At 53.9% G+C, this 19573-nt stretch overlaps 1 protein-coding gene across 9 annotated transcripts in view; it reads right to left on the bottom strand.

Annotated features, from left to right (window-relative positions):
- The window catches only part of P2RY6 (pyrimidinergic receptor P2Y6), a 33728-nt gene that overhangs the window by 7204 nt on the left and 6951 nt on the right, over window positions 1–19573 (bottom strand). Inside the window, exon 1 of one of the 9 annotated variants that reach the window (XM_045182061.3) lies at window positions 17673–17822. The exons of the other annotated variants lie outside the window; for them this stretch is intronic. The gene's annotated coding sequence lies outside the window, so the exon portion shown is untranslated. Of the gene's footprint in view, window positions 1–17672; window positions 17823–19573 lie in introns of those variants that run through there. 9 annotated transcript variants of the gene reach the window in all.

Raw genomic sequence — 19573 nt, 5'->3', positions numbered from 1 at the left:
TTTTGCAGGACGATGCCCAACCAATTGAGCCACACCGGTCAGGGCCAAGTGTCATCTCTTAACTGCCTGCCCCGTGCCAGATGCTTTATCTGCAGTTACAGGAGGGTGGGAGTGGGAAGAGACTCTTCTCTTCATTTTACAGGAGAAAAGACTAAGATTGAGGAAGGGCCAATGAGTTTCCCAAGGTGTCACAGCCAGGTGGCATTCCAATAGGGTCTTTCTGACTCTATAGCCCCCTTTTCCAATGTTTCCTTCAAGTTCAGGGACTCCCAGAGGAGTGTCTTCCCTGCGCTGAGGGCCTACGGCCAGGAGATGGCGCCAGCAGACTGCGCATCACGGCCAGCCTCACCTGCAGACCTGGGCTGGTGGCGGGTCTGCACACAGCAGGGGCTTCCGGGCTGGGGCTGGCTCTGAACGAAGTCAGGGCCGGTTCCCAGCCTCCTCTCCTCCTGACCCACTCCCCAGCCTTTCTCCCAATCATTCCCAGATAAGCCCTTTTCTCCGGTTCTCCCCTGGTCAATGAGGCTCACAAGAGCCACGGGGACACTGGCAGGATGACAGTACCAGTGTGGAGCCCAGTCCGTCCGAGGTGGAGGCCCCAGGAGTGCCACCCCGAGCCCAGGTGCCCACCACCTGCTTCCCCTTCATGCACACCATCAGCAGGAACACCGAACGAGGTCCCCCTCCCACAGAGGGGCAACTTTTTAGTCATTCAGGCAACAATCCATAGGGTCAGTTTATGCTGCAGAAGAAGCAATTTGGCTTAGATGTAAGGGCAGACTGACAAGCATTGAAACTCCTTGGGCGGCTTGGATCTTGCAGTCTCAGGATACCCTTTAGAGGACTTGGCAGCCGGCCCCCTGCCCTGTCCTCACCCCAGGCCCTCATATCTGGAAGCGATGAGGAGGCCTGATGACCACAGGCAGGAGCTGGAAGCCTGAGTCACAGCCAGCCAGCCAGCCAGGAACCAGCCCAGACCAGGCTGGACATGGGAAGAGGCCCCCAGCCTTGACTTGCCTGCCTGCTGGGAAACTGCTCTGGAATCCCCCTTGCCCAGCCCCTGATCTGTGAATTTAGCAGCAAGGGCGCAGGAGGACAGGGGTCAAGACTCAGCTTCCTTCCCTGGAGGAGTCAGGCAGGCTGGGATCTGTCACCACCTTTCTGTGTGCCCCGACACGAGCCACCTCCCCGCCCAGGAGCTTGGGGCTTTGCCTGATGAACAGGGCTAGTCAGGGTGTCTCCCTGACAGGGCCATTATGTCCTCTGTGCTCCAGTCACCAGCCCAGCCCCGACCCAGGCAGCATCTAGCCTGAGGCCCTGTTCCCCATACCAGTGCCACCCTGGCACCCGGAGGACAGCAGACAGGCAGCAGAGCCAACCCCTTTTGGAGGAGTTTCGGTCTCAGCTGCACCATCGGGCTGGCCACAGAACAGGCAAACCTGGCAGGAGGAGGGCACAGGGAGGGCGGGAAACCTGATCTCTCTTCTCTTTTCCACTTCCCTTTCTCACCACCTTTTCAACAGGAATTAAAGCTGGAACTGAAACAACCATTTTCAGTGCAAGGAAGGGGAAGCTGTAGCTCTGGGGAATTTGGAGGTTGAGGCTGCTTCCTTTGGTTCCTCTCCAGCCCCTATAGGCTGAACGAAGAGGGAACTCGCATTTCCTGAGCCTCTGCTGCGTGCCAGGCCCCCGCTGCTCACCCCTGAGCTCGGGCCACCTGGCCACAGGCAGGACAGACGTTTTCCACTGAGCACTGATTGCATACCAAGCGCTGTGCCAAAATGCTTTCCACGCCGTATCTCATTTACCCCTCACAGCTCTCATCTCAGATGAGGAAGCTGAGGCGTGGCGAAGTTAGCAATAGGTTCTCTCTTAGAAAGGAGATGAGGAGGTTGGACACCACAAAGGTGGGCGCAGGGCTGAGAAGCCACGGGGGCCTTGGTCTGAGGAACTGTGAGAGAGGGAGCGCAGGGGGTCCAGCAGACAGCAGCAGTGATGGGAGAGGGAGCGCCCCTGGTGCCTGACTCTCCAAGGCCATGGGGCTGCAGCTCCTCCCACCCAGGGCTCTGGGAGATCCCAAGACCTTCCAATAAGCCCTCTTTCCCTGGAGCTGGTATGGGAGGGTCTTGTCCTTGCCCGGACCCCAGGGATGTTCAGCGTTTTCCCTGTGGAGGTGTACCACTTGGGTCTCCCTTCAAGAAAGAACCAGCCGTCTGGCTGTAAGCAGTGCAGTTGGCTGACGGCCTCCGCTGGTGCGCGCAGGACCCACCCATCCTCTCAGATGACCACACTCCCGTCTGCTGGGAAGAGCTGGCCCAGGTCCAGCCACCCGGCCTGCCCGACAGGCAGTCATTGTTCTGCTCCTCTGTAGTTTCTTCCCACTCAGTTCCTAGACCCCCTCCGGTGATTAGGCCCCCACCTCCTGCTTTTCCTTTGGGGGGTCCCATCCTTCCTCTCCTGGAGTCGTGAGGATCTGGGAGTGGTGGGTCTGTGACATCGGCCTGTCAAGGGGAGATGAGTGGGCTCCTCAGGCCCCATAACTGGCTCAGAGGTGGATGAACGACCTTCACTGGGTGCCTCAGAATCAATTCTGGAGCCTTTGCTGGAATGTTGGGAAGGAGAGAGATTTTCCACTGGGTTTGCAAAGCTGGTGGGAAGTGGGCCTGGAGCTGCCGGAACAGGTAACTACACGCCAGGCACCGGCCTAAACACTGCAGATACTGTCCGAAGTAAAGCTAAGGGACAGCTGAGCTGACACACGGAAACACACGGGTTCCTGAGAGCACCACTGAGTGCCTTGTTCCAGCTGCGCCTGAAGCTTCCCCAACCACTGTACTTTTTGGTGGTGTGAGCTGATAAAGTCCCTTGCTGTCTCAGTCCATTTGACCTAGGATTCTGTCCCTTGAAAACCAGGAGTCCTGCCCATAGACCTGCATCCCCATGCTTCCATCTCCTCTCTCCACAGCCCATGTTCACAGCTTTGGCCCCAGAGCCCTTACATTCCCGTCAGGAGGCCAGACATGACCCTGCACCTGGAGGCCACCAGCAGAGGGACTGTCGTCAAGCCTACTTCCCCCCACAGCTCCCAGAGTAACCACTGTGTCATCTCAGTAGGGTCTGGGCGGGAAGCTGGAGAGCTGGAACCCCAGGTTCCAGTCCTAACTCACCTTCTACTTGCTGTGCAACCCCAGGGAGGTCACTGCAGCTCCTGACCTGTTTCCCTGAGCTACTTCGCTGCTGCACTTTCTTGGATGCTCCGCAGGCGCCAGCACTGCACCGAGTGCTTCTCGGCAGGCTCTCAGTTGCTCTCACAACAGCCCTGGGTGGGGCTGTGCTGCCCCTTTCAGAGACGGGAGAGCAGGCTTAGAGAAGGCGCATGGCTTGCTGAAGGTGACAAAGTGCATCAGTGGTGGGCCAGGACCAGGCTGACCAGGAAGAAAGGTGACAATTCCCTATGGGAAAACTGAGGCCAGAGAAGCTAGGAATTTGCCCGAAGTGACCATAAAGCCATCATGCCACCCCCCCTCTCAGGAACACAGTGGCCTGGGAAAGGACACAGCAATGGGGGCCAGGAGGTGAGGAAGGAAAGAACACCGCCCTGATGGTGAGGCTCAGTGGGTTGGGCGTGCAAACCGAAAGATCGCCCGGGTGGCGGGCCAGGTCCCTGGTTGGGGGCGTGCGGGAAGCAGCCACACACTGATGTTTCTCTCCCTCTCTCTCTCCCGCCCTTTCCCTCTCTCTAAAAATAAATAAATGAAATCTTTAAAAAAAGAGAAAAAGACCAGTCCAAGGGTCAAGGTCACTCACACTCCTCCCATTCTCTAATTTTGTTAGGAACTGGGACAAGGTGTACTTTGTCCTCGGGGCCCCAGTGAACAGCCTAGGTGCCAGCCCCCAAGAAGCCCTGGGAAGTGTTGAGTGAGGGAACCCAGTCTGTAAGGAGAGCCACATGGCTCTGTCCTTGGTGCTGCCTGGCTCAATGACAATTTAAAACATCTTTGTCTTGGCTGATGACAGAGAAGATTTAAGGGAAATAACGTTAATGGAGTAGTACCTCTGAGCTTTCCTGGGTACCCCAGCCCCTGACCCTCCAGAGGGCAGACCACCACTTCTGCCTGAGTGTTTCACAGGTGGACACTGAGGCCCCGAAGGTAGGCAGCTCTGTCCATGGCTCTCACAGGTAAGGTTTGGGTGTGGAGGAAGCTTCAGAGAATCCCTCCCCTCCCATGAAAGGCAGCCCCCCTGCCTTGGCCCTGCTCTGACCTTCCCTAGCACCCAAGCCCACCTGGCAGAGATAAGACACCCATCTGGACCCCAAAGCCCAGGGGTCAATGACGGGGCTCTGAGCTCTGGACCCTCCTGGCCAGAGAGGCCTTAAGAGCATCTGACCCAGAGCTCTCCCCAACCCCTCAGAGAGGGAGGCTCCCTGAAGCCTCTTTGACAGGATTTGGCTGGCCTCTGCTTGCATACTTCCCACGACAGGGAACTCACTCCTTTGCTCCCAGGCCACTGCACTCCACCTGAAGAAAGTTCAATGGGAGACATACTTCATCACACCAGCCCCAGAGATCTGCCCCTAGGCACTGCTTCGTTCCCCTAGTCTGACCTGCCTCATACTGCCACACAGTCTGGCTGTCCCCAAGCCCCAGGACATCCCAAGATGACTTATCAGTCGGTTTTTATCCCCACTGTGCTTACGTCCAGGCCCAGGGAACCCAGTGGTGGAACCCATAAACCAGGCATGAGGCCAGGGGGCCGTGACCACTTCCAAACCTGAGGGCAACACCCTTTGCCTCTGTCCTGTCTCATTCCCTGCCTGGGTCCTGCAGGGGGCAGGCGAGGGGAGCAGCATGGTCTCTTTCCATTTTGGGAGGAGGAAACTGAAGCCCCCAATAGCTTAGTAGCTTACTAAGGCCACCCATCTGCTGGTGGAATTCCAATCAGCCAGACTGCCTTCCACCAAACTCCAAATCCTCGCCTTCAAACGTCAGTCATGTGGGGCTGCAGCCCATTTGCAGCCTGCCCAATGCGGGAGGAACAGGCTTTGTGGGCAGCTGAGGGGCGGCTGTGGAGAGGAGATCAGAGTCGGGGCACCTGCCTGGCTCGGGGTGCAACATGGGAGGTCAGCAGCGGCACAGAGGTTCCAGCTGAAGAAGAGCGTGCTGCTGCCTGCGCAGAGCGTGCGAAGGACACAGGCCGGACCTCACCTCCTTCAGGCGCTCACTCAGGTACCCCTTCTCCATGAGACCGGCCCCCACTCTAGCTACAATGCAACCTCCCGCTCTGCATACCCATGCTTCCTATTCCTCTCCTTGGCTACATTTTTTTCCTTAGCATTTATCATCTCTTAACATAATATTGTGTTTGCTTGTCTGCTCATTGTCTGTCTTCCCCAACCAGCATGTAAACTCCACCAGGACAGGGGTTTCATGTTTTAGTCACTACTGCATCTCCAGTGCCTAGGACAGTGCCTGGCACATAGTAGGTACTCAATAAATACTTGTAGAGTGAATGAATAAATAAATGAATTTCTAGGGGAGCATCTACACGGAGAGGACTTAGGATCTCACGGGGTGGGGTGGGGGGGCAGAAGCAACTTGGGTTGAGGCCATGTTTGTGTCGCGAGCTGCAGGCTGCACTTGTGGTGTGTGTCTCTCGGGGCCTGGGGACTGACAGAGGCCTCGGAGCCACCACGGAGCTGCCTCCATCTAGCTGTTCGAGATTCAGGCTGTGAACAGTCCTAGCTGAGAAGGGTGAACTTGGGCCGGTGGGCCTGGGCTCCCTGCCTCTCCCTGCGGCACTGTCCCAGGTCTTCCCTGGCACTCTCACCTGCCACACCATCATCTGCCCCCACCCCACACTGGGGCTGCTGCATCTTATCCTCCTCCCAGAGCCTCCCAGCTTCCCGGCCTTCGCACCATCACTCCCTCTGCCCCAGGGACGCTGATTTGGAGTTGTCCAGCACCCAGGCCAGCATCTTCCCAGTCTCTCCTCCCTTCCCTTGCCAGCCGGGGCCAGGAATCCTGTGAACACAGCCAGTGTGTTCACATCCCTCACTCCTGGCTCCACAGGACCGCTTGGTCCTACAGCACAGAGCAGAGTGTGGCTGGAGGATGCGACTAAGCTGAGGACCCCGAGGCCACATAGATGAGGTCACTACCCGCCTTGGCTGGGTCCCCAACCTTTGCCTGTGTGGGACTGGCCTCCCTTCTCTCCCTCTCAAACCTCTGCTCCATCTTTCTTGTTGGCCCTATACCCTCAACCCCAGTGGCCCTCAACTCCTCCTTCAGAGCAAAGAAAGCCCTTTCAGAGGGGCCTCCTTCCACTTTCTGCCACCAAAGTAAGCCCAGGCCTGCTCCCTTCTCCCCTCATTCTTCTGCAGCCACCCCTCCTGTGCTGCCAGCTCAGCCCACAGTGCCCTCCATCCCAGCCCCCCAGGCTTCTCCTGCCGTGCTGCTTCCTCCCTACACAGTCAAGCTTCTGGAAGAGTTCTCACTGTTCTGTCTCCACTTCCTCCCTCCCTCCCTCCCATGTCTCACATCTCAGTCGTTGAGCCCAGGGCAGAGTGGGGGCCTTTGGGCGCAGCTTAGAGAAGAGTAGTGGGCACCCTGGTTTTCTTGGCCAGGCTGGTGCAAAGAGACCATGGGAACAAGTGCCCATCTGAGCTCCAGCACAGAAGTGACCTTGGCCCTGGTGGTGTGGTCAGTGGATTGAGCTACAGCCTATGAACTGAAAGGTCGCTGGTTCGATTCCAGTTCCCCATCAGGGCACATGCCTGAGTTATGCACCAGGCACCCAGTTGGGAGCGTGTGAGAGGCCACTGATCCAGGTTTCTCTCCCTGTCTTGCTCCCTTCTTTCCCCCCCCTTCTCTCAAAAAAGCAAGTACTCTAAAAAAACCCCAAAAAACAAGAAGTGACCTTGACATGACAGACGTTGGGGGAAAAATCAGGCCCCTGCCAGGTGACTTCTGCTTGATTCCCCCGCCCCCCCGCCCCACCATCAGGCTGGTGCGAGGCTAGCGGAGGGGAAGCCCCTCTGTGGCTTCCAGGAAAGGGCCTGCACCCTGACGGGAAGGTAGGGTGAGCTCAGGGTGGGCAGGGGGACCTCCAGAATGTTTGTTGGGGTAGAGGGAGATTGGAGGGGGTAGAGGAGGAGACTGGTAGATTTGCATAGGTCATAACATTAGTCTGAGAAAATAGCAATTGTGTGCATCTTAGAATGGGAGAGCTCTTGATCATGGAGCAGGTGAAGGCCGGGGGGGGGGGGGGGGGACACAGAGCTCCCTGAGCTACATCCTGGCATCACCCCTGCTCATACGAAACATGAGGCTACACTCTGGGTGGGGTCTCTCCTCAGAGCTCCCTGGAAAATTCAGAGTTCTTCTAGCCCCATCAATAAATCTTTTTTAAAATTAGATTTTATTATTTATTTTTAGAGAGAGGTGAAGGGAAAGAGAGAAACATCAATGTGTGGTTGCCTCTCGCACGCCCCCTACTGGGGACCTGGCCTGCAAGTCGCCAGACATGTGCTCTGACTGGGAATTGAACCGGCGGCCCTGAAGTTTGCATTTGGTGCTCAGTCCACTGAGCCACACCAGCCAGGGCCCCATCAATATTCTAATTCTCCCATGCAGTCCCATATATTCTCCCCAACCAACGCCTTCCCCCGGGATGGCCCAGGTCAGTTAGATTCATTCCTGGCACCTGCACTGCTCTGCCACCCATCACCGGTCCCTCTCCAGAGCTTGGCACGTGGCAGACCTCGTTTCCAGCCTTGCCCTGCAGCTCATGAGCAGCGACTTTACCTCTCTGAGCCTCAGGGTCCTTAATGACAAAATGGAGATAGTAAGACCCACCTCATAGCGCTGTTGGGGCTCAAACAAAGCAAGGACTCTAGGACACCTGGGCTACTCTCTGGTAAAAGCAGGTATTCCCCCAGTGGGGCTTCTATTATCACTCATAATTTTATCAGAGACCAGCTAAATCCATGAGAAATGGCCTCACTTGTAGCCTTTGCTTATTTACTCACTCACTTGTTCATTTGACGTTTCTTTGCAGGGAGCCTTATGGTGTGCAGGGACTTCACTGGGCTCTGGGCCCTGTTCTGGAGGAGCTCCAGCAGGTGGAAAGACAAATGAAGAGGTCTCTGGGAAGACAGAGGTGGCCTCTATCCCTGCCTGGGGTATCAAGGAAGGCTCCCTGGAGGAGGTTATTCTTTGGTGGAGTGTGGACAAGCAAATGGAAGGTGTTAGGGGCAGGGAGAGCTGCTGCAGATGTGACGGCGTGGTGTGTCTGCAAATGTCTGTGTTTGTCGGAGCTGAGCCTGGGAGGTCATCAAAGCCAAGTTCCAATGGGCCTCAAATGCCAGGCTGCAAAGTTGGCATCTGCATGGTGGATGCCTGCCGAGGAGCCCTGGATGGTTTGTAAGAAGGGCAGAGGTGTGATCCAATTTGAGATGTAGGGGATCCCATTTGCTGCTGCGTGGAGGACAGATTAGATGTGGTTGGAGCTCTGGTCCGACACAATAGGGTCTGAAGTGGGGCCCTGGGACAGGACAGGGAGGCTCCAGCATGGGTGGGGGTAGGGCCAAATCAGGGGCTTTGAATGCCAGGTTCAGGGCAGCTTCCCATCCCTCTCCCACACACCCCTCCACGCCCTAACAGCCAGAATGCCAGAAAGACAGGTTCTCAGAGATGCCCTTCTCCGGCCCTCAGGTCGCGGAGGGGAATCCAGGGTCCGGAACAGGCAAGAGGATGCCCTACAGCCATTTAGTGTGCCCATGGGGGCCTCCTGCCCTGGACCCCCGTTCTCAAGGCTGTTTCTGCAGTCTGACTCCTCTCTTGGGGTGTTTGCCTTTGGTGGATGGGGACTCAGAAGTCCGGAAGGATGATTTGCCAACGGCCAGGCCCATGCGGGCCGTCCCATTTCCGACTAGGGAGGGGAGCCCTTAGAGCTTCCAGAATTCTCTCCCCTCCTTCTCCACACCCAGTTTGTAGCTGGGGAAACCAAAGCTCAGAGAAGAGAGGTATTGGGCTCCCGGGATATAAACACAGCCATCAGGCCTATGGGTGTCCAGAACCAAAGACAGAGCACTTGGGTCCTGGACCTGGCCCTGCTGCTGGGCAACTGGATTCATGATTCCCGAGGACACCCAGCTGGTGAGGGGTGGAGGTCCTATGGCACCAGCTCCTGGCCTGGCCCTTGTGCTCAGCACTGTTCCCAGGGCGTGCTCTCCTTCCAGATCAGTCTGTGTCTCTGCCAGTCATGGGTGAGGAGGACGAAACAGGAAGGAACCATGTGCTTTCCGCTCCAGGGATCTGTGGGTCTGGGCTGGTCCCTTGTCTGGTGGCTCATCCAGGGTGGGGTTGCGGGGAGGTCTGGCTCTGGTGTCTGGGGTTTGCAGGCTCGACCAAGCCCCCTCAGTGCCTGGCCTTGGGCTTGACCTGGATCCTACCTGGGGGTGGGATAGACTGGGGGTGGGTATGGGATTACATGGGAGATATGTTACTGTTTAAAGTGCTTAGTGCCCGGTGCCTGCTATCTTCCAATCTCCCTGGAGAGGCCAGCGGGGCAAGGCCTGCTCATTGCCATTTCCCTGGAGGGAAAACTGAGGCCCCATTTCAAATCAGTCGCCAAGCCGTTTGTTCTCCATCCTTACATCTGTCAAACTGTCCCCTTCTGTCATCTGTTGTCTGTGCCTCAACCTAGACTGCAGCTACCGCATGTCATCTGTCTTCCATCTCCCTGGACCATCCATTCCCTTTCTGCAGCCAGAGGGATCTTTGCTCAGCAAAAATCTGACCTCATCACTCCCCTGCCTAAGCGCTTTATGGCTTCCCAGTGCCTGAGGATCAAGGCAAAGCCTGGCCTGGCAACCTGTCTGTTCTCAGCATCCCCTCCTGCCCCTCACATGCGACCCGCAGGATCTTGAGCTACTTTCAGTCCCTGGGACCAGCTGTGCTCTCCTTTGCTCTCTGTGCTGTTTCTGCCCTTAGACTGCCCCCTCCCCACACCTGCAGCTGGCAGACCCTGCTGTGAACTCAACAACAGAGGGGACCCAGGCCCTGACCTCAGGAGGGGTCCAGGTAAGGGCCATGGTTCTGCAAGCACAGAAGGCTCAGTGGAGGAGGCAACAACGAAATGGTCAAGCGCGCATGGAGGCAAAGGCACTTCAGGCAGTGGGAACAGCACGGCGGAGGCTGGATGAGGTGCCTTGAAGGGTGGTGAATGCAGCTGGAGCTGCCAGTGAGCCAGTAAATGTGGTCGGAAAAGTGGCCCAAATTAGTAATAACAATGATGCAGTTATTGAACCTTACAGATCTACATTACAGTTAATCCCTGTGAGATAGGACTGGTATTACCTCCATTTCATACGAAGGCACAGAGAGGTCACCGATTCGCTCAAGGTGGCATGGGTAGAATGAAAGGCTGCTGGGCTGCGAACTCAGTCCGGCTCCAGCGTCCGTGTTCTTAGCTCCTACCACACACTAGGGCTGGGTGGGGAGGCTCTCAGGCGGCAGGGACACCTAGCCCCTCGGTTGTTCTACCTAACTGCCCGGGGCCCAGCTTGCCCTGGGCTCACCCTCCCACCAGTTGCAGGGCTCCATAAACGCTGCCTCCTCCAGGGACCAACCAAAAGGATTCCCTCCACTTCTCCCAGTGCTGCGCACCACCACCTCCGCCCCCCACCGGCTGCCGTGGGAAGTCTGAGGTGAGGAATGTCCTTTCAAAGTAGAACCTCATGACCTGGCTGCCCATCAGACTCCTGGGTCCCTCCTGGGGAGGAATGTTTGCCTGTCAATGTTCTTGCTATGGGGAGCCCCTCCCCCATTCCATGGTAATCTTGTTCATTCGTGGCGGGCACCTGCCCCAGAGCAGATCAGTCAGAGCATGCACCCAGCCCTCCTACCAGTGATTGGTTCGGGGGACCCCAGTTAGAATTTGTCCCAAGGATTTTGGTAGAACCAGCATGAAAGGTTCTTCCTCTTTTCCTCCAGGGTTCTGAGCTGTGAGGGCCCTAGAAGCTTGGTGCTTCTGGAAAGAACTTGGATGAGAATGTAGGAAGCCAGTAGGAAGTCAGCAGAAAAGATACAGAGAGAGAGAGAGTGATGGGGTGATGGCTGTAACTGCTGGATTTAGCTGTGTCCGGTCCAGGTCTGCCTTGGGCCCTCCCTTTGCATACACTGAGGCCTTTCTCGCCCGGATGGCTGCATTTGTCATTTGCAACAAAACCAGCCCTGGCCATGATGACACCAAAATCACAGGCAACAATCGAAAAGTCAGGTCAATTAGAATTCGTCAAAATTAAGAAAACTTTCGTGCATCAAAGGACACCATCAACAGAATGAAAAGACAACCCACGGAATGGGAGAAAATATTCAAAAGCATACATCAGATAAAGGATTAACATTCAGAATATATCAAGAAATACTACAACTCAACCACAACCAAAACAACTCTATTCAAATGTTGGCAAAAGACTTGAATAGACATTTCTCCAAAGACACTATCCAAATGGCAGGCCTGACTGGTGAAGCTCGGTTGATTGGGCATCTTTCCACAAAGCAAAAGGCCGCCAGTTCAGTTCCCAGCCAGGGCACGTGCCTGGGCTGCGGGCTGGTCCCCAGCTGGGGTGCACGTAAGAGGCAGCCAGTGGATGTTTCTCTCTCACACATTGATGCTTCTCTCCCTCTCTTTCTCCCTCCCTTCCCCTCTCTCTAAAAATAAATAAATAAAATCTTAAAGAAAAAAATTCCAAATGGTCAATAAGTACATGAAAAGATTATCAAAATTACTAATCGTTAGGAAAATGCAAAACAAAACCACAATGAGATACCACTTCACACTTATTAGGATGCCTATTATTTAAAAACTAGGAAATAACAAGTATTAGAGGGAATGTTAAGAAATCGGAACCCCGTTCATTGCTGGTGGGAGTATAAAATGGTGCAGCTGTTGTTAAAAACACTTTGGCAGTTGCTTAAATAAATAAATATAGAATTACCACAAGATCCAGCATTTTCACTTCTAGGTGAAAAGAATCGAAAGCAAGAGGTCAAACAGATATTTATATCTGTTCACAGCAACATTATTCACAGTAGCCAAAAGGTAGAAACGACCCAGTGGCCCATCAGCAGAAGAACGGATAAACAAACCGCGGCATATCCATCCATACAATGAAATATTATTGAGCCATAAAAAGCAAGGGATCCTGATACACGCTACAAATGGATGCACCTTGAAAACACGATGCTAAGTGAAATCAGCAAGATGCAGAAGGACAGATTCTGTATGACCCCACTTACATGAGGTACCCCGGATACGGTCAACTCATGGAGACAGGAAGACCAGTGGTTACCTAGGGCTGGGGTGGGGGAAACAGGGAGCTGCTGTTTAGCAGGGGCAGTGTCTCAGTCTGGGAGGGCGAAGTTCTGGAGGCGGAGAGTGGTGATGGCTGCACAGCAGTGTGAGTGTAATTAATGCCCCTGAATTATCCATCAAAAGAGTTAAAATGGTAAATTTTAAGCTTGGCATAAGAAACATATAATTTGCCTTTGCCCCAGGTTCCTGATGCAGAGCTCCTAAATCCCTTGGAACTTCCTGAGTGATGGGCGTGTCTCTTGTTCTAATGAGTTGACCCTTGGCAGGCAGCCTAGGTAACTTCAGGATGGGGGTGGGGTCACTAGAAAGACCAAACCTTGAGTTAATCTTGGAACTTTCAGTCCTATTCCCTAATCTCCAGGAATGAAAGAGGGGCTAGGGGTTGAGTTCAATCACCAATGACCGATGAGCTAGTCAATCATGCCCACATAGTGAAACCTCCTCATAAAACCCTAGACGACAGGGTGCAGAGAGCTTCTGGGCCGGTGAACACATGGAGATGCTGGGAGGCGGTGGAGCTGAGAGGGCGCACCCTATCCCCCATCCCTTGCTCTGAGCATCTCTTCCATTTGACTGTCCCTGAGCGGTATCCTTTATAATAATCCGGTATTAGTAAACAAAGTGCTTTCCTGAGTTCTCTGAGCTGCTTTAGCAAATTAGGGAACCTGAGGAAGGGGTTGTGGGAGCTCCCGATAGATAGCCAGCCAGTCGGAAGTGGAGGAGGCCCAGGACTTGCAATTGGTGTCTGCACTAGGGCGGTGGTGTTGTGGGACTGAGCCTTAACCTGTACGGTCCGTGCCGACTCTGAGTTGGTGTCAGAATTGGTTGGTGTAAGGGGGAGAAAACCCTACACATTCGGTGTCAGAAGTGCTGTGAGTAAAAAACATACATTTTACCACCAAAAAACAATTAGAATGTAAAATTTATGTTATATATATTTTACTATAACAAAAAAAACATACCAACAAAAACAGCCCTGACCATTGTATCCGTGTGTCAGGAGACAATTCTCCATGGGTCTCTCAGACTTCTGCATGGCTTGTGAGCTGACAGATTGCCCTCGGTCCAGGCCATTTTTTAAAGGATGTTTGCACAGCAAACAGCCTTAGAAGATATAGTCTCTCCCTCTGGAGCAAAAGGCAGGTTTGTTGTCTGTCTATTCCGACAGAGATGATGTCTTCCTCTGGGGCCAAAGTCAGGCAGGCTTGGTGCCCATTATAAAATATTCGAGTGGCCCAGCATCCAGGTTCCTTTCTTGTAATGCAGCTCACTGCAGGTGCAGGTATTATTTGCCTCCTTTGCATCGCCTTGTGGGAACTGGGGCTTGAGGAACTGGTGCTAATGCTTCTATTCTCCCTGTTACTGTTGCCATGAGAAACAAAGTTCTTCGTCTCTCACCAGTAGTCTTAGGTTTTCTGCTAGCATCCACAACGGAATTCTACGCAGCAGAGAGAAAGAAGGAGCTCCTACCCTTTGCTACAGCATGGATGGAACTGGAGAGCATCATGCTAAGTGAAATAAGCCAGGCCCTCATGCCTCCCTCCCCACTTCCTTCTCTATCAGCAGGTAAGAAACTACTTGTCTACTTTCTGTATTTGCGGTGAACATTTGGGTTTTCACTTTTTAGGTATTAAGAATAACTCTACTATGAAAATTTGTGTATAAGTTTTTATATGGGTGTATGTTTTCAATTTTCTTGGAAACATACCTAAAAGCGGAACTTCTGGATCATATGGTAACTTTCTGTTCAACTTTTTGAGAACCGAGACACTGTTTTTCAAAGTGGTTGCACTATTTTACATTTCCATCGGCCGCGTATGAGAGTGCCAGTTTCTCCACAGCCACGTCAACACTTGTTGTTGTCTGTCTTTTTCATCGTAGCCATCCTCACGTTTGTAAAGTGGTGTCACATTACAACTCGGGTTTGCATTTCCCTAATTGCTTTCTCTCTTGTTTGCCTGTCATTCGTGTTTCCCCATCTTCTTTTCTGTATTTCTGATTTGAGAACTGCCATCTTTTGTGGAACAAGTACCCCACGGATAGGAAATTCGTGGGTTTTAGGGCGTGGCAACCCTGGCTTTGCATCCTCCCTGTGTTTCTACCAGCTGTAACTTTGAGCAAGTTAGGTAACCCCCTAGATCTCGAACGTGGGTTACAGTATTAACGTTTCGTGGTTGTCGGTTTTTATTGTAAAGGTAATTCTATGATAAACCTATAGTGCGGGCAGAGCACCAAGTAGGTAAATCTTGACTCAGGCGTCTGACGGGGAGATTTCCAACATGGTCAGGGCACATAGGCTGGGGACTGTTTAGATTTTAATCTGTTTTCTGCTTCATTCCAGCAAATTTTTACAACAGAGACATTACAGAGTGCCTCAAATATCAGTCTCTCTGTGCCTCTATGTCCCCTTTGTGACAAGAGAAATGAGACTGTGCACCATAACATTGTGGTCGGTGAGTCTGTAGGGCTTATTCTAGCATCTTACCAATTCTGGCTCTTGCCTCAACCATCAGACCATCAGCTGCCTAAAGGAATATCTCCTGTCTCAGATGAAGGGCTCTTCTGGGGAGGACGGAAGTGAACCAAAACTACCTAAGAACCCACACATAATGGTATGTGCCTTATCTTATTTTATCCATTCCATGAACTGGTCAGGTAGGTTCTATTATTCCATTTTACAAATCAGAAGACTGAGATTCCAAGAAGTTAAATGACTTGTCTGCGATCACGCAGCCAGCCCATGCTGGCCCTGGACTCAAACCTAGCTCTCATTTCAACACCTGACTCCTTTTCCCTGTGCAGAGTGTGCCTCCCACCCCCCGACAGGAGGCACTCAGAAAACTTCAGTGTGACCTGAATGGCTGGTTCCCGTTCCACGGGCACGACAGAGAAAATGTCATCCTTCACTCTGCACATGGATCTGCCTTCCAGATGCCATGGGTCACCTATTTCCTGGGGCTGCAGAGCAACCCCAGTTCCATCCTGGGCCATGAAAACAAGCTCTACAATGGGAGTCAGGATGCCAGGCTCCTCCTCGACTACTACTGACTTAGCAGGCCCAGCCCATGAGTTCTCTAAGCAGGGGGCTGGATCAGCTTGGCCCTAGGTCCCTGGGCCAGCCCCAGAGACCCGCACGGCATCTTGCACAGGCCCGCTCTCCTATGGGAGCTGTTAATGACAGGCTGGTCCTTGGGCAGGGGGAACAGGAGGACACCTCCACAAGCCCAGGTCAAGACACTTGCCCTTACTAGACATGTCAACAGTCAGAGGAAGAAGACTCGGAGCTGGGACAGTAGATCCTTACCCCAGACTGAAATAGAAACCCCTTTCAGAGACAAATGGGGAAATGGCCCCAAGATGGGAGGGGTCCGGGTGGAGAGTCACTGGGGAGGGCCCTGCAGACACAGCTTCCTGAGAATCTTGACTGGTCTCTGCTGCAATGGGGACCTGACACAGTCTCTGCTGACTACACTCCCCCCCACCCCGCCCCAAGGAAGGACAAATTGGCATCCCAGGTCTCACACTGAACGAGATGTTTTAACTTCTCTGAATCTCTGCCTCCCTGACTGCAAAATGGAGATAACAGTAATCTTGGCTGCATGTGCTTTTATGCAAAGCACTTAGCACATAGCAGGTGCTCAATAAATGGTACCCATTGTTAATATCACTTTACCATCTTTTTCAACTCAATATTGACCAAGGGATTTATTCATTTGTTTTTCATTTATTCATTCAGCCACCCAGCCCATACATGCCTGCCAGGTATGCCACAACAGCTAAGGTTCAAGTTTTTGGAGTTAGGCAGGAGTTAAAATCCCAGCTTTGCTACTAGCTGGCAGGCTAACTCTGAGAAAGCCATTTCCTCTCACTGAGACTTCACTTCCTTGCCTGTAAATTGGGAATAATAAGAGCACCTCCCGGCGGCGCTGAGGTGTTGAGGGGAGCCAATGGGACAAGATGTGAGAGCAGCCAGCGCAGAGCCTTGAAGGGAAAAGCGGACGGCAGGTGGGCTGCGCAGAGGAGCCAGGCAAGCCACCAGCCCTGCGACTGGGCTGTGCTGGAGGGCTCGGCAGCTGGGCCTCCAGGGACAGCCGCAGGATGAGGCGAGGGTGGGGGGAGGTGGGGGGAGACAATTGCTAGGTTTCCGGGCTATGGCCCAGTCCCTTTCTGGTAAACTAAGAAACAGTGAGGAAACACAAAAAAAGACTGTAAGAAGTTTAGAGGAGAAAAGCCCGAGCCAAACAGGGAGCCTTGGGTAGTGTGGAGTTAATCCATCTCCCCTCCCGCCCCCTCAAAAAGCCAGGGGAATGGGCACACACACACATTGCACACGTGTGTGCACACATACTCACAAGCTGCACAGTCGCACTCCCGCATACACACCCAAGGGCTCTCACACTCATGCGGATGTCCCATCAGAGGCAGTGCACTTTACAGTTTGCAAAGAGCCTTCTCATCTATCACCTCATTTGATAACAGGGGCGTGGAGAGACTAGCCTTGAACTGGCTTAGCACCTGTTCTAGGGCTGGCAAGAGATGCGAATCCCAGATGTCTTTAAGGGGCCAGGGCCTGTCCCACAGGCTGTACTGCTTCCTTTTGCCCCAGTGGTGGTGTCAGTGGAGTTGAAAGGCAATGGAAACCCCAGAAACCTTACCCCCGCTCCCCCAGATACACTCATTTCTCTGCTTTGTTCCCCTTTAACAAGTCACACCTTGACTCAGGGACACACTTTCCCCACTGGTCACATGGGGTCAGCTTCAGGCTCTCTTGACATGAAATTGGGACGCAGAGGCCAGAGCTTCCCGAGCATCTCCTCTATGGGCTCCCACCTGGCTGCCTGATCATCGGAGCCTCTCCTACCGCTGACCCCACTGCGAGGGGACCCTTGCGAGTACCCAGCGCTTCACAGTTTTCAGATAGTCGGGGGAGATCACTGTTTTCCCCACATTACAGAGTAAGAAATGGAGGCTCCGAGTGAAAAAGTGTCCTGTGCCACTCAGAACTCAAACCCAGGCCGGTGTGGTTGCCAATCCCGCCGCCACTATTCCACTCCTTCACTGCGGCCTGCCCAGCCGGGTCTCCTGGTCTGCGTCACCTCCGCCCTCCCAGCTGCGTAGCCTGCAGGCCCCAGGCACAATCAGGCAGAGGAAGGGAGGAAGATCCCCCAGGTCTGCTCCTGCTCCTAGTCCAGTCTCACAGGAGCCAGGATGGCTGCAAGCAGACTGTGTAGGGAGCTCTGAGAGGAGGTGGGGGCTCAGGCATCCGCGCAGCATTGACCCAGAACACTCACCCAGGAGTCGGTGAGTTCCCCGTTGGTCTGTGAAGTGCTGGAGCAGATTCTGACTCCCAGAACAGCCCCTACTGCTAGCCAGTTCCTGTGTCACACACTGTCACGTGCATATCCCACAGAAGTCTCAGAAGGCAGCAGATGAGAAAACCGAGACATCTGAGGAGGGGAAGTAACTTGCCAGCTGCAGGGCTGGGACCCAAATCTCAAGAACACACAAACAAACTCAAGTCCCTAATACCAAGGCTGACTCAGCCCTTAACCAGCTGCGAGCTGTCACTTTACCCTGAACATGCTCATCAACTCAGGCCTGAGGGCTGTGGGGCGCATTGAGTGAAATCACAGTTAAGGACCAGGGCTTGACACAGGGTAGGCACTCGTGGGATGATGGTTTGTCTCCTCCTTCTCTCCACCCCACCGGCAGCCCTCTGCTGGCCTTTCTCGAGTCTGGACAGAGTCCTGGCCCTGCTCATCGCTCTCATGGGGAACAATTAACCAGGTTTTCTCAGCAGTGACTGGAACGTCCCTTAAGAGAGGCCAGACCCTTGTAGCTCTGACTGTGTGGGGCCAGATGCCACCTCCTCCCCCCAGGGACGGAGGATGGCTCCTCAGACGGAAGGTGTCCTGGGGGAAAAATCTGAGCCTGGTCGCCATCCCCTCCCTTAGCTCCTCTGGCTCTAGCCAATGGTGGCTTGGAAGGCCCCTCCCATCCATGAGATGAGTCCTTGTCCTTCTCCTCTTTCTCCTCCTCCCCTTCTTTTATAGGTACTTATTGGGCACCTACTCCGTGTAGGTGATGTTCAAGGCACTTGAGGATGCAAAACAAAGTCCTTGTCTTTACAGCTCCTACATTCCAGCAGTGGAGACTAGCTTATTCTGGTTAATGTGCATATATATAGCAAGTCAGATAGCGGTAAGAACTATAGAGGAACATAGGCAGGGTAAGGGGCAGAGGGCCAGGGAGCTGCAATTTCAGACAGGCTAGACAGGCACCACGGGGATTTGCTGGATCCTCTTTGCACACCACCACCTCCTGCCCAGCCTGGAGGAGACCCCTGGCCCTGAGCCCCCACTCTGTGTCAGGTCCTGTCTTGGCTGGTCTCAGCAGCAGGCCAGACACCAAGGCTAGCGGCTCCTTAGGCACAGGCCTCAGCTCAGGACCACCAGGGCTTCCCCATGGAGCATCCTGGGCCTGCCCTCTGCGCAAGGCCCTGCAGAAGCCCCCTCTGTAGGCTCGGAGAGGGAGTGCATCCTCCAATCAACCCCAAAGTTCCAATGTCAAGAGAGGGCCTTGGGACCGGAGAAGGGGAGGGACTTGTCAGGATCGCACAGTAAGGCAAAGGTGTCCTTGTTCCCCTTCCTGCCCTGTCCTCTGGCATGTGCACAAGGGTGGACTAAGGGCTGAGCCTCACGGCAGAGTGTTGTTGGCCTGTGAGGGGGCAGTCTGTGCCCTCAGCCTGCTCCTGGTAAAGGTGTATGGGGTGCTCCTCTGTTGGGCCTACCTGGTGGTCCCAGCCTGCCCCAACTTCCAGTTCTTATTCTCTAAGCCCTAGAAGGCTGAAACTACTCCCCCTAAGCCTAAGCTCTGGAGTCAACTATGGCTCGTGTTGCTGTGTGACCTCAGGCACGTCCCATCCCTCTCTGGGCCTTGGTTCCCTCACCTGTCAAATGGAGAAAGTGAGGCACCTGCATCTCAAGGCTACATGAAGAATGACCAAGACATTGGAAAGAAGGCAGTTTGCAAAATTTAGGTGCTACCCAGATGACTGGGGTTGCCCACGTTCAACAAACCTGCTTAGCTGAGCCTCTTTCTTCATGCCTGTAAGGCCCTGAGGCAGTGCTCAGGGCAGGCCCTTGACCTCTGACAGGAAATAGATGGAAATTCCACAGAACCAGTTCTTCAA

Source organism: Desmodus rotundus, chromosome 5 (genome assembly GCF_022682495.2).
Source record: "Desmodus rotundus isolate HL8 chromosome 5, HLdesRot8A.1, whole genome shotgun sequence".
Lineage (NCBI taxonomy): Eukaryota > Metazoa > Chordata > Mammalia > Chiroptera > Phyllostomidae > Desmodus > Desmodus rotundus.
The sequence above is the reverse complement of the archived record's forward strand: the minus strand, read 5'-3'. Positions and strand labels throughout refer to the sequence as shown.